General features: G+C 48.4%; 1 protein-coding gene across 4 annotated transcripts in view; it reads left to right on the top strand.

Moving 5' to 3' along the window:
• The first annotated feature begins 156 nt into the window (after positions 1 to 156).
• HDLBP (high density lipoprotein binding protein) overlaps positions 157 to 14,005 on the top strand; it is an 84,414-nt gene continuing 70,565 nt past the window's right edge. Inside the window, exon 1 of one of the 4 annotated variants that reach the window (XM_089509313.1) lies at positions 157 to 257. The gene's annotated coding sequence lies outside the window, so the exon portion shown is untranslated. Of the gene's footprint in view, positions 258 to 471; positions 530 to 2,187; positions 2,228 to 14,005 lie in introns of those variants that run through there. The other 3 variants (XM_089509309.1, XM_089509312.1, XM_089509311.1) reach the window with 3 other exon arrangements.

Genomic DNA, 14,005 nt, shown 5'->3' with positions numbered 1-14,005 from the left:
AGCCTCACAGCATGAAGCAAAAACTTCCCCCGACTCCTCCTCACGCGCAGGCCACGCCCACAACCCCCTCTGGTAACAAAAGCGCCTGCGCAACCCTCCTCTTGGTTGCCATAGCGACACGAGGGAGCAGCGATGGGGCGGAGCTTGCCTCCCCGCCTCCCCGCCCCCTCCCTTATCTTGGGCTCCCTCTTCCTTCCCCAAGATGGCCGCCGGCGCTTCGTATTCGGCGTAGCTGTGTGTCGCGAGCCCCGCGCGAGGTAAGGCTGGACCGGCCGCCCTCGCTCCCTCTCTTCCCTGGGCCTCGCCTGGGAGGCGGATAGGGAGAGAGAGAAGGGTGGTTTTCGAAACCGCTTTAAGTAAAGGACCGTAAGGACACGAAGCACAGGGCCTCGAGCGCCGCACCTTGCGGCCCCTCTTTCCTTCGCAACTCTATGGTCTTCTCGGTCCCCAATTGGCTCCCGAAGGTCACGTGATGGCGCCTTCTGGCAGCCATAGAGATGCGCGGGAGAGAGAGGTTCCCAGCAGGGAGGTAGGCTGAGAGGGTCAGTGTGAGGGAGCAGTGTTTTCTTCCTAAACACGATGTAGAAATAATCCCCGTTTGAGACCCCTGGCTTAGTGCTCGGGAATTCTGGGAACTGTAGTGTTGGTGAGACATTTTTAGCCTTCTCTGTAAGAGAGAGCTCTGGTTCCACAATAAACTACAATTCCCAGGATCCTCTGAGCCAGGACATTTAAAGGGGTCTCAAGGTGGATTTTGGAGTGTAAAGACCTGCGGAAATAATCCGGGTTGGCGCTGCTTTTGACCGCCGAGGCTCCGTGCTGTGGAATCCTGGGATTTGTAGTTTGGGGTGGCGCCTGAGGTCTGTGACAGGGAATGTTGACTCTCTCACCAAACTAGAGTCCCCAGGACTCCATCAAGTTTGAACCATGGCAGCTAAAGTGGTGTCAAACGGGAGTACAGTGTTCCCTGCATTCGCTGGAGTGAGGGGTGGATGTGGAAAACCACAAATGAAGAAAACACGATTCTATTTACCTCAGAGATCACCTCTCTAGGAATCTCCACTGCAACTCCGTGGTCAACATCTGCCAGAGGTTGCTCCTAGAATCATGCTGGAGGAGAGCTTTCTCTAGGAACCTCTAGGTTCTCCAGCACAACTCTATGGCCAACGTCTGGCAGAGTTGCACTGGAGGACCTAGAGGTTCCTAGAGAGGACATATTAATCAGAACCACAAATAATCAAAGCCACAAAAGTCAAAGACGCAAATGTGGAGGGCCAACTATACAGCCTTGGCCTTTCCCCTTCCTTTTTGTTGTTCTTAAGTGTCTTTGAGCCATCCTTGACTCATAGCGACCCTGTGGATGAGACACCTCCCAGACCCCCTATGCTCAGGTCCTTCATGCTCAGGTCCATGGCCTCCTTGATTTAATCTAACCTTGCCCTGTGGTCTTCCTCTTTACTGCTGCCTTCCATCTTTTCTGGTGTCATTGCCTTTTCTAGTTACACTCGTCCCCCTACATTAACTGGGGATAGGGGCACTGGACCCCTGTGAATGTGGACAGACCACAAATAACAAAAACACTGTTTTTACCTGAGACAACACCTCTCTATGAGTCTCTAGGTCCTCCAGTGCAACTCTGTGGTCAACAGCCGCCAGACATTGACCATAGAATTGCACTGGAGGACAGCAAATGCCTATTGGAGTGTCTCTATAGGAATCTTTAGGTCCTTCAGTGTGACTTTTGGTGAAAGTTGACCATAGAGTTGCACTGGAGGACCTAGATATTCCTAGAGACAACATATTAATGAAGTCCATTAATGATCAAATCGGCAAAAGTCAAAACCGCAAATGTAGAGAGACGAGCGTATTCATTTTTCCTCATGATGTGTACGACAGTCTTAATTTAATTATCTTGGCTTCCAGGGAGAGTCCAGGATTGATCTGTTCTAAGACCCATTTGTTTGTCTTTGTGACTGTCCACAGTATCTCAAGCACTTTTCCCCAGCACTCAAAGTACTTTATTTTCTTCACATTGACTTTTTTCACTGTCCAGCTCTCATATCCATATATAGTGATGTGAGGCTTGGATGAGTCTCTTACTAATGTTCAGGTTCATGCTTTTACACTTGATGATCTTGTCCATTTCTTTCATTGTTGCCCTTCCCAATTCTAGTCTTCCTCTGATTTCTTGACTGCAGTCTCCATCCTGATCAATTTTTGATCCAAGGTATGAGAAATTTGTATTTCAATGTTCTCATTGTCTAAGGTGAATTCTTGTAGATTTTCTGTCGTCATTATTTTTGTTTTTTATATTCAGCATTAATCCAGACTTGGCACTTTCCTCCTTGACATTCTTCACTAATTGTTCTGGTAACTGTTCCTTTATAATTTGCTAAAGAGAGTTGAAAATTTAGTATCTCAGGTCTGTCTTTGCTGATCCCTGTCTTACCAACTGTATTGTACACTCGTTCATCCACATTTGCAGTTTTGACTTTTGCAGATTTGATTATTCATGGATTTTATTAATATGTTCTGTCTAGGAATATCTAGGCCTTCCAGCGCAACTCTGGTTACCTTTAACCACAAGTTGTACTGAAAGCCCTAGAGATTCCTAGGGAGAACACTCCACTAGGCATTTGTAGCTCTTCCAGCGCAGTTCTGTGGTCAGTGTCTGTCAGATGTTGACCACAGAGTTGCACTGGAGGACCTAGAAATTCCTAGAGAGGTGTCCTCTCAGATAAAAGCATGGTGTTTTTGTTCTTTGTGGTTTTTCCACATTCACGGGGGTCCTGTGCCCTGACCCCAGTGAATGTGGCAGGATGAATGCATACTATTCTGCACTATTTCCTGGCTATATTTAAAGGAAGACCAGGCTGGAATACCTTTAATGGTAACATAAAATCAAGTTGCAATTTTTCACATCTCTCAGTGCTAAACTATGTTGTAAAATATTAATTAACTGTTCTCTGGATCTTGCCACCCTGTTTCTTGCACTATTCTCTGTGTTTTATCTTTGGCGTTGAAAACCTTTCACCTCAGTTTTGGATCGTTTTGAAATCAGTAACAAAGAAGTGTTCTCGTAATGCTGATATTGGGAAGGGTTGATTGAAGGTAGTGCTACGGATTGTAAATTTAAAAAACCAAAACAATAAAAAGTGTTGTTACTAAAGAAGACATTAAATTGAAAGTCAGACATTGCTCATAAATTGTCAAGTTGTGGGACATGCATCCTAGTCCCCCCCCCCCCCCCCCGGTGTTGTGTGTATGTGCACATGTCTTCAGCTCGCCTATCAAGTTACGGGGACCTCATAAATTTATTGGTTTTTCCTAGACAAGGAATCCTTAGAGGTGGCTTTGCCATTTCCTTCCTCTGCATCTGATATGGTGGTCTCCAATCCAAATATTAACCAGGACTGTTTAGCTTCCAAGATCAGATAGAATCTGCACTTCAGTGGTTCTGTTCCTTCCTCTCGGGCAGATTCCAGAGGGTGGTGCTCGGGGACAGTTGCTCGGCAAGGAAAGAGCTTAACTGTGGTGTCCCACAGGGCACCATCCTGTCCCCGATGCTTTCAACATTTACATGAAGCCACTGGGAAAGTTCATCCAAAGGCATGGTGCGGGGTGTTATCAGTACGCTGATGACACCCAGACATACTTCTCCATGTCTCGGTCTTCAGCTTTGACTTCAGATGGCGTCTCGCCTCTCAATGACTGTCTTAAGGCAGTAGTAGATTGGATGAGGGGAAACAAATTGAAGCTGAATCCATTATTATTATTATTATTATTATTATTAACCTTTATTTATGAAGCGCTGTAAATTTACACAGCGCTGTACATGCAATCTTTTTAGTTAGACGGATCCCTGCCCTCGGGCTTACAATCTAAAAAGACATGATACAGAAGGAGAAGGGAGTGGTGGAAGGAAAGGGTAAGAGGTTCCTCTCTACCTCCAAGGCCTGGACCAAGGCAGATGGACTGGAGGGAGGGCTTGGCTTCATAATGGATGGTTAATCATTTTCCAGGGAAAATACATACTCTCAAGTAGGATAATGCATATACAGTACATAGCAATACAGGAAATGGTTTGATAAACAGGCACCAAAAGAACATCAAATAGTAAGCGACAATTATGCAATGCCTGGGAAGGCTTCTCTGAACAGGATGGTTTTCAACTCCATTTTGAAGCTGGTTAAAGAAGTGATGGCTCTTGCTTGTGGGGGAAGAAGGTTCCAGGAGTGAGGGGCAGCAAGTGAAAAGGGGCGAATCCGGGATGGGGCAGAGGAGGTACTTACGGTATCGGCTATGAACCCAGGTATCGGGATACAACCTCCAGTCCTAGAAGGGGTCACACTCCCCTCAAAGGACTGTGTTTGCAGTCTGGGAGTGCTCCTAGATTCGTCGTTTCACATGACAAATCAGGGGAATGCAATGGTCAGGAGTGCCTGTTATCACCTTTGGCTGATACTCCAGCTGCGCCCTTTCCTGGAAGTCAGGGACCGTGAGACTGTAGTACATGCACTGGTAACCTCATGCCTTGATTTCTGCAATGCACTCTACATGGGGCTACCCTCGTGCTTGGTCCGGAAACTTCAGTTAGTTCAGAACATGGCAGCTAGATTGGTCTCTGGTACTTCCAGAAGAGACCATATAACACCGATCTTAAGATCACTCCACTGGCTGCCCATCAGTTTCTGGGCCCAGTACAAAGTGTTGGTTATCACCTTTAAAGCCCTAAATGGCTTGGGTCCAACCTATCTTTGGGGCTGCCTCCTTCCATATAATCCTCCCCATACACTTACATCCTCAGGGAAAAATTTGTTACAACCTTGTAAAACAAGGCTGTCTATGACCTCCCAGAGGACCTTCCCAACTACACACACTTGTTCTTAGCCAAAAGGCCGAGAACCTTCTCAACTGTTGCTCCCAGATTGTGGAATGGCCTGCCAGACGAGGTCCGTCACATTACCACTCTAAATAGCTTTTAAAAAGCAATAAAGATGGATCTCATCCGGCAGGCCTTTCCTGAATAGTTCTCCGGCTATCAGAAAGAAAATCTAATTGCTGACCTCTGACTTCACCACAGTTATTGTATTGTTTTTAAGTGTTTTATGTTTTAAATTCTACATTGTTTAATTGTATTTTAAGGGGTGGGTGGGTTGAGGGTTCGGACTGTATATTTTAATCTTGTAAGCCTCTCCAATTGCATTTTGTAGAGAGGCAGGATATAAATAAATTATTATTATTATTATTATGCCTTTAGGGCAGCAGTTCTTAACCTGTATTTCATGAACGCTCATGAGACCGCAGTGTCCTCATGCAGGGTCTGCAAAGGCTTGGAGAAATATTATGAGCATTTACATTTAAAACAAAGAAAGAGTGAATGAAAGAAAGGAAGAAAAAAAGACAGACAGATGGACAGGTCTACATTGATCCAAGGAGCAGGAGTCTCTTCCAATGTTAGACATTATTTGCATAAAATTTTATTACCATATGTAAACTGTTCAAAAAATATTGGAATTTATTATTATTATTATTATTATTATTATTATTATTTCTTATATCCGGCCTTTCTCCCAATATAGGGACTCTAGGCAGTGAACAGCAGATTTAAAACAATACAATTTTAAAATTGTATGGCATTAACATATATATGGTAAATATAAGTTTTTAAAACAACAATTAAACCATTTTCAAAGATAAAACAGTTATTAGTTAAAATTGAATGTTACAATACAAACCTTAAAATTTTAAAAAGCACAACATAAACTTTTCTTTAAAAATTCCAAAGTTATTTCAGTGACATTTACAAAGAGAAAAGATGGACCGACGGATGCATAATAAATAGGCTTCCTTTGGAATTTTCCACCCCACATTTTGTTAAGCTATATTAAGTGGTTCAGCAGTTATGTGATGGACAGACATAGTCAAAAGCTCTAGTGAATTCTGCCTTTCAGGACCCACTAAAAGGAAACAGAGAATGAAATCTTAATTTATCTCACTTGTTCGTGTAAAAACATGGTATTTCCCAGCAGAGAAGGGGGCGAGCATCCTGACTCCAGGTGGCCCCGCCCACTTGGCTCCTGATAGGCAGGTAGAGAACAAAAGACACAATCGGGGCCCTAGCCCCGCCCGTGTGGGCGGAGCTACCCCAGAAACCCCAGTCTTCCTGCCTCTCTCCTGGTAGGACGGAATTTTCTTCGCTCTTTCGAGCCTTTGGATTTTTCCTTCTCAGCTCCCCTGGACTCACCTGGGTCCCTCTCTTTCGCTCTCCCTTCTAAAAAAAAAGGAATCCCCTTCCCTGTTTTCCTCCCTTCTGCTTCGCCTTTCCCTACTCCACTTTCTGGACCAGCATGGCCAGCGACAACGAGCCCAGGGCCATAGGGGAGCTAGCTTCCACCCAGCCCAAGCCAGCCCTGGCTTTGCCGGCCGCTCGCCATGCGGCTTCTCCACCAACCGCTCTGGCGGTGGAAGCGCGCCCGCAGCGGCCGGAGGAGCCCACCCTCCCTGCCGCTGACGAGGCCAGGGCCTCCCAAGCGACCCAGTCAGGGTTAGAGGAGGGAGAGCCCTCACCAGAGACCCCAGAGGACAGCGAGGAGGATGTGAGTGGTTCCCCCCTGCCGCAGATGCGGCGGTGGTTTAGGTCCTTCCTCACCAGGGAAGCCCCGAACTTCCGCGGGGCCTCCTGGGGAGACAGCGACCCCGCATGTTTGCGCCCCGCATGGGGAAGCACATTCCTGGGGGGTCCCCTTTCCTTATGTGGCCAGGGCCCCTTGTACCTGGCGGGTGAGGGCTGCCGGGAGCCGTGGAGAAGCAGCAAAGTGGCACTGGCTTCAAGATGGCCGCCTATGGGGGCGGCCATCTTAGTCCCAAGATGACCCACCACCTTTCGGCTGACCCGGAAGTCAGCCATCTTGGCCACGCGGCTGCGGATGGGTGCCACCATCTTGGCCGCGCGGCCGTAGATGAGTGCAGCCATCTCGGCCATGCTGCCGACCATGGGCGCCGCCATCTTGGGGACGCCCACCTCCAAAATCAAGCCATGAACGGGGTCACGGCCATGGACCGCCAGCTTGGGGGGCGGGGGAACTCCCCTACACCTCACTTTGTGGTGCCGTGGCTGCCCAGGCCCGCACTGACAAGGAGCGCAGCCAGCCTGGGGGGCGAGAGGGGTGCGATAGAGCCGCCAAAGGGAGACCACCACCTAGGGTCGGGAGGCCTACTGAAGCCTCTACCACCCAACCAGCCCCAGACTCTGAGGTAGCCCACAGTTCGGGGGAGGAGGAGGATGTAGCCTCATGTTCCTTCTCCAACTCCGAGCATTCCTATCGGCCCCCATCCAAACGGCCCAGGTTTGCCAGGGTCTCTTCCTGGAAGCGCCCCCGCACTTCCCACTCTTTGGGCAAAGAGGTTTCAGATTGCAGCCGAGATTCCTCAGCTTCAGAGGCGGAGGAGGGCGAGTTGTCACAAGATGAAGGGGAGGACAACAGGGACCCTCAGGTTTCCTCCCACCTATTCAAGCCAGAGGATTATGCCCCACTCATTAGAAAGACAACCAAAACTTTGGGCATTACCTTGCCTCCAGGGCAGCCCACTTCCTCAGATTCTGATCTCTCCAGGATGAGTGAGGAGCTGTTGCCAGTCTCAACGTCGCCAGTCTGACAAATCCCGTGTCCGCTAAACATCATGCAGATTGTCCGAGACCAATGGGCCAGGCCAGCCTCGGCTAGGTCTAACCACAGCGTTATCCGTAAACACTACATTCTCCAGCCAGCCGTCATGAAGAAGCTCAAGGTCCCATTGGTGGATGCTCCCGTTTTGGCGCTAGTATCGTCCGCCGTGTTCAGTAGGGATGGGGAGGACACCCTCCGTAGCCCGGAGGACAGAAGGGCTGAAGGGGCGCTCAAAAAGGCCCGCAAAGCCATGTCCATAGCCATTAGGGCGGCAACTACAGTCTCGATGGTGATGCGCGCCAGCCTCCGGTGGTCCTGCCAACTCCTTGACACCATCCAGCAGTGCGCCAGAGCCCAGGCTGCGGCTGTAGCGGTCTGCAGGCAGTTCTGGCTTAAAAACTGGAGCGTAGATTCCAGATCCAAGCAGAACCTGGCCTTCACGCCCTTCCTTGGGTCCAAACTATTTGGGGAATCCTTAGATCCCGTAAGGGTAAGGATAAGAAGAAGTCTCTTCCCTCAGCTAAGAAAAGAGACGATAGGAGACAGTATAGGTACCGCTCTTCCTTTCGCTCCTCTCAGTCTTTCTACCCTTCCAACTCCCACTTCTTTCGAGCCAGAGAGTCCCGAACCAACAGGTTGAGATGGGGAAACTCCAAGTTCTCCAAACAGGGCAAATCCTCCTTCCCAGCCAAGGATGGAGGAGGGCCCAAGCAGCCCCGCAAGAATGCCCTGCAGTCACGGGGTCCCTCCAGTAGGGGGCAGACTTCGGGAATTCAGCCACATCTGGGAGAGATCCACCTCGGACAGGTGGGTCATAGACACCATCCGCCAGGGCTACAAGATACAGTTCCAGTGCAAGCCTGGCGACATGTTCATGCCTTCTCCCAGATCCTCGCAAGCATTGCCTCCTGCTGGAAGCCATCAAGCGCCTGCTAGCCACCTGCGCCATCGAGCTTGTGCCAACAGAAGAGAGGGGACGGGTGCTATTCAACCCTTTTCCTGGTACCCAAGAAAAACGGTTCTTGGAGGGCCATTTTGAATCTGAGAGGAGTCAACCGATTCATCTTCAAGAAGAAATTCAGGATGGAGACGCTGAAAACCATTCTAGACAGCCTCCAACCCAGGGACTTCCTCTCTTCGCTGGACCTACGGGATGCTTACCTACACATTCTTATTCACCCTTCCTCGTGTCGTTTCCTCCGCTTCAGATATGGCAAGCTGCATTTCCAATACCGGGCGCTTCCTTTTGGACTGGCCTCAGCCCCCAGGGTCTTTACCAAGATCATGGTAGCCTCGGTCACCCATTGGAGGACACTCCAGTTCCACGTTTACCCATACCTCGATGACCTCTTGATCCAGTCACCCTCCAGACTTCAGGGACTCCACGACACCAACCAGATCCTCACGTCCCTACAAGAACATGGATTCCTGATAAACCTGGAAAAGAGCACCCTAGTCCCAAATCAGCAGATCCACCACCTGGAAGCCCTCATAGACACTCAATCAGGGACGGTACATCTGCCTCCGGACCGGATCCAATCCATTCACGAAGCCATATCGGGAGTCCTGAAGGCTCCGCGAGCCAGTCTCCAGCTCCTGGCTCACCTACAGGGTCTCATGATTGCAGCCATCCAGTGTCTGTCTACCTTGGGTGCGTTTCCACGCCAGGCCACTGCAATGGCTCCTCCTGCCTCACCATAGACCAGGGAGAGTGGAGCCTGCACCCGGGGATATTTCAGCCCATCACAGACAGGTTCGGCGAGCCGATACTAGACCTTTTTGCCTTCCCGTCCAATGCCAAGACACCCAGGTTCTTCTCCAGGTTCTGAACAGAGGGAGCTGAAGACGTAGACGCCCTCAACTGCCCCTGGCCGGAAGGGCTTCTCTATGCGTTCCCTCCAACTCCTCTACTCACAAAGCTGCTATCCAGGATACACAGGGCCAGAGCTCAGGTCATCCTTGTGGCCCCAGTGTGGCCCCGTCGACCCTGGTTCTCCGACATCCTCAGCATGGCAACCCAGAGTTTTCCCCTGCCAGCCAGGCCAGACCTTCTAGCCCAAGGGCAAATCCACCATCCAGACCCAACCTGGCTACGGCTTCACGCCTGGAAATTGAACGTTACATGCTGATGGGCTACGGCTACACTCCAGAGGTGGTAGCATCCATTCTGGCATCTAGGCATCAATCCACTCTCCAGATTTACGAATACACCTTCAGGGCATTTAAAAGGTGGTGTAAACGCAAGAACAAGGACTTCATCAACATTTCAGTCTCTACAGTCCTTCAGTTCCTCCAGGACGGATTCCTCCAGGGGCTACGCCCTAACACCATAATGAGACAGGTGGCAGCTATCACCTCCATCCTCCCTCATGAGGACACAGTGAGGATATCTCTTCACCCCCATATCCACAGGTTGCTCAAAGGGGTTGCCAACAGGGCACCCCCAACCAAACACTGGTTCCCTTCCTGGGAGCTCCACAAAATTCTTAAAGCTTTGACTGTCCATCCTTTCGAGCCTCTGAGGGAGGTGCCCCTCAAGTTCCTGACCCTCAAGACACTGATGTTGACGGTGCTCATGTCGGCAAGGTGTGTCTCCGAGATGGGCACCCTTTCAGTCCACAAGGAATTATGCGTCATCAGACCAGACTCGGTCCTCCTGAGACCCGATCCCTAAGGTCAACTCAGTCTTCCACACATCTCAGGACATCATTCTCCCTTCCTTCTGCCCACGGCCTTCCAAGGACTTGGAGAAGATCTGGCATACCCTCGACGCCCGCAGGGCCATAAAGATCTATCTCAAGAGGACGACCACCTTCAGGAAATCTAAAGCCCTATTTGTCTCCTTTAGGCCGAACTCTAAGGGAAAAAAGGTGTCAGTCTCAACTCTGGTGAGATGGATTAGAGAATGCATCGTCCTATGCTACAAGACACTCAACCTACAACCGCCAGAGGGTATTACTGCCCACTCAACCGGGAGTGCAGCTACCTCAGCAGTGCTGACCACCAACGCCCCGCTGGCCGAAATTTGCAGAGCAGCCACATGGAAGTCCCCTTCCACCTTCATCAGGCATTACAAGCTTGACCTTTTCCAGTTGGCCGAGGCGGCCTTTGGCTGGGAGGGTATTGCAACAGATGGTGCCTAATTTGCTCTCCGCACCAGCCGGCCCTCCCTAGTATTTGGCCTGCTTTTGTACATCCCGGAGTCAGGATGCTCGTCCCCTTCTCTGCTGGGAAATGGAACGTTGGACTTACCTGATAGACATCCCTTTCCAGCAGAGAAGGTCCGAGCATCCTCCCCACCCTAACTTGCCTACTGGCACGGGTGGGCGACTTTCTAGTTTGGCATACAGTTAAGACAAATTTTCCTCAGCTTGGAATCGACTGGGGTTTCTGGGGTAGTTCCGCCCGCACGGGCGGGGCTAGGGCCCCGACTGTGTCTTTTGTTCTCTACCTACCTATCAGGAGCCAAGTGGGCGGAGCCACCCAGAGCTAGGATGCTCGGACCTTCTCTGCTGGAAAGGGACGTCTATCAGGTAAGTCCAACGTTCCATTTCTAACCTACCATCTCCATTAAAAACAAGTACAGGTAAACATTGGTTATGAAAAGAACTGCTTGATAGCAAAAAAATGTGCTCAGCACATGCTACTTCTGCATGTGGTAACAGCATGCAAATGAATGACACCAAGTAGCTGACATAGAGCATGCAACATTTCTTGTTACTGTGCACACAGCCAGAAGCCTCTTTCGTAGGTGCACTGAACTCCAGTGTTGTCCATGTTGTGCCATCACATTCTCGGAATGTCTGTTGCTTCCAAGAATTCTGTAGCTGTGTCAAGAATACTCTCAAAGAAATTCATGTATAAAAGGAGGACCGTGTTTGTATGAAAAGAGAGGTGGAGTCAGTCTGAGTGAATGACTAAAGAATGATAACCGTGGATTATTGAAAAAGTTCATGATGCTTCCTTGATTTCTATGAATAAAAGATTTGGTTATTTTCACATAAAGTGACTTCTTAAGATTATTATGGTGAATTTTGTAACAATACATATTGGCTGAGCCTCAGGATGGATGACTGGCTGAAACTGAAGTGTAAAAGTACTGATGATGTTGATGAGGGTGCATTCTGTTCAAGCAAAATGAACCTTCAGTCAATTTTTTTCTAAATTTCAGGGTTCAACTTGCAAGCAGATTTTCCAGATGCCTCACATAATCACATACTTGTTGAAAAATCATTCTCTGCTCTCATTTATGTTAAAAATAAATATAGCAACTATCTGAAAATGTAGAGTCAGAACTCAGAATACAAGTTTTCAGCTATTAAGCCAGATATAACAAGGCTTGTAAGTGAAATTCAGCACCAACCTTTCCATCAATTAATTAATTAAAATTAACAAGTACTATTAGGCTATGGTTTGGTTCAAGTATTGTTGTTGTTACTTTAAATTTGTATGGAACCATTCCAGTAAAAATACTGTGCATATTTACTTACTTCTTCCTTCTCTCCAGATTTGAAGACCCTTGATGAGCAACTTTAAATAAATATTTGATGCACTTTAGGGTTTTAAATCTTGACTTAAGTTTTGGTGGTCCGTGACAACAAAAATTAATATTTAAAGGGCATCTGTGATAAAGAAAAGGTTAAGAACTTCTGCTTTGGGGTATTTAGGCCAAAGATTTCGACCACATATCCATGGGGATCTGCTTCCAGACATACCACAGATAGCAAGAGCCATGGATAATGGCAAACCCTGTTTCTGCAGGAAGTTAATCATAGTGTTGTGCTGGACAACCTCCAGATGCTTACAGAGACCCCCCTTTTCCCCCATATGTGGGTAAGTGAAACCACAGAGTACTGACTGTAGTGTTACAACTTAAGTCCTACCTCCTAGTCTGTGGACAAAAATCCAATATGCTAGGAAGAAGAATAAACTGTATCAGAAGGATTTTCTTTCTTTTTTTTAAAGAAAAAAAACTTCTTTCTATAAGCATGGCAGTATAACTCCTCCAGTAAACTATAATTTTTCTTACTACCACATCCACTGATGAAGAGGTTATTCTGTTTCAAAATGTGTTTGATCTCAATTGATCACATTGAATCTCCTTCAGCAGGTGCTTCTCTCTTGCCTTGCAATCTAATGCACATTGAAGAGCTTCCTAGATAATTCAGGATACTTCCTGAGGAGATAGTTGAATTTGCATTCTCTCTTTTTTTATCTCCTGTAGAAGCTGAGCGATCTTGATTCACCCCACCCCTGGAAATACTTGTTCTGTTAGTTTTAGCTCTTCTCTTATGCAATGCATATAGCTCAATCATTTATCAGTAATCATTTATTCAGATTCAGGAACCCCTCTAATATTATAACTGCTTAAATAATTTCCAGTATGGGCAACCATATCTTACCATATTAAGCTGTGTTGTGATTGTTCTTTTATCTGTGCACGCAACATTTTAGCTCCTCCCTTTACAGAAAGTGTAGGAAATTCCAGTAGGTCTTGAGGTCAGTTTTGATCCCCATGTCCACTGGGGATACAGCACTGCTGAAAATTTGTTTTCAGGCTATTTTTTTAAAAATCAACAACCAGAAGTCATTTCCATGTTAAGAACACTTGAAAAAAATAAATTTGTTAAAACAAGGCCCTGCTGAAACAGGCTGGAGACAGCTGGTGAGGTTGGCTAGTGGTGTCACTAGGGGGGTGCGGTGGTGCAGCCCACACTGGGTGTCACCCCAGAAGAGGGGTGACACTCATTCCAGCCCTCCTCCTGTGCCATCCTGTTCTTTTCTTCAGAAGGAGAAGGACGGAGTGGCACTGAGAGAGGCTGTGCAAGCTGCCCCTAGAAGCCTTGCCCCCTCCCAAAACTGCCAGACACTGTTGTGTTATTGGTTGGCAGGAAGGGATCCATTTAGCAGAGCCACCGGCCATGAATGGCAACCCCGTGCTGTTCCTAATGGCAGTGCGTCCATGCAGCTGCGTCATCACTGGGGACAATGGGACTGAAGTCCTCCCTCCCTTTGTCCGTCCGTCCGTCCTTCCTTCCCTCCCTCCTTCCTCCCCCTCTATGGCTTCTGCCCTGGACTTGGCTTCAGGGGTGGAGGTTGGAGCCCCTGCCCCCAGGCCCAACACCCCAAGCCCTTATGACGCCTCTGACTCCCTCTGGCTGACAGGGCTCCAGCCTCCACCCTCAAAATCAAGCCTGGGCAGAAACCTCAAAGAGGAAGGAAGATAGGAGGTGAGGAAGGAGGGAGGGAGAACTTCAGTCCCACTGTCCCTAATGGCAGTGTGGCCAGATGGCCGCACCACCATTGGAGTCAATGGGGCTTGACTATCCACAGAT

Source organism: Sceloporus occidentalis, unplaced genomic scaffold, assembly GCF_023333645.1.
Source record: "Sceloporus occidentalis isolate IW3139 unplaced genomic scaffold, rSceOcc1.0.p SCAF_2, whole genome shotgun sequence".
NCBI classification, from domain to species: Eukaryota; Metazoa; Chordata; class Lepidosauria; order Squamata; family Phrynosomatidae; genus Sceloporus; species Sceloporus occidentalis.
Note: the sequence above shows the minus strand (reverse complement) of the source record. Positions and strands in the feature narration are given on the sequence as shown.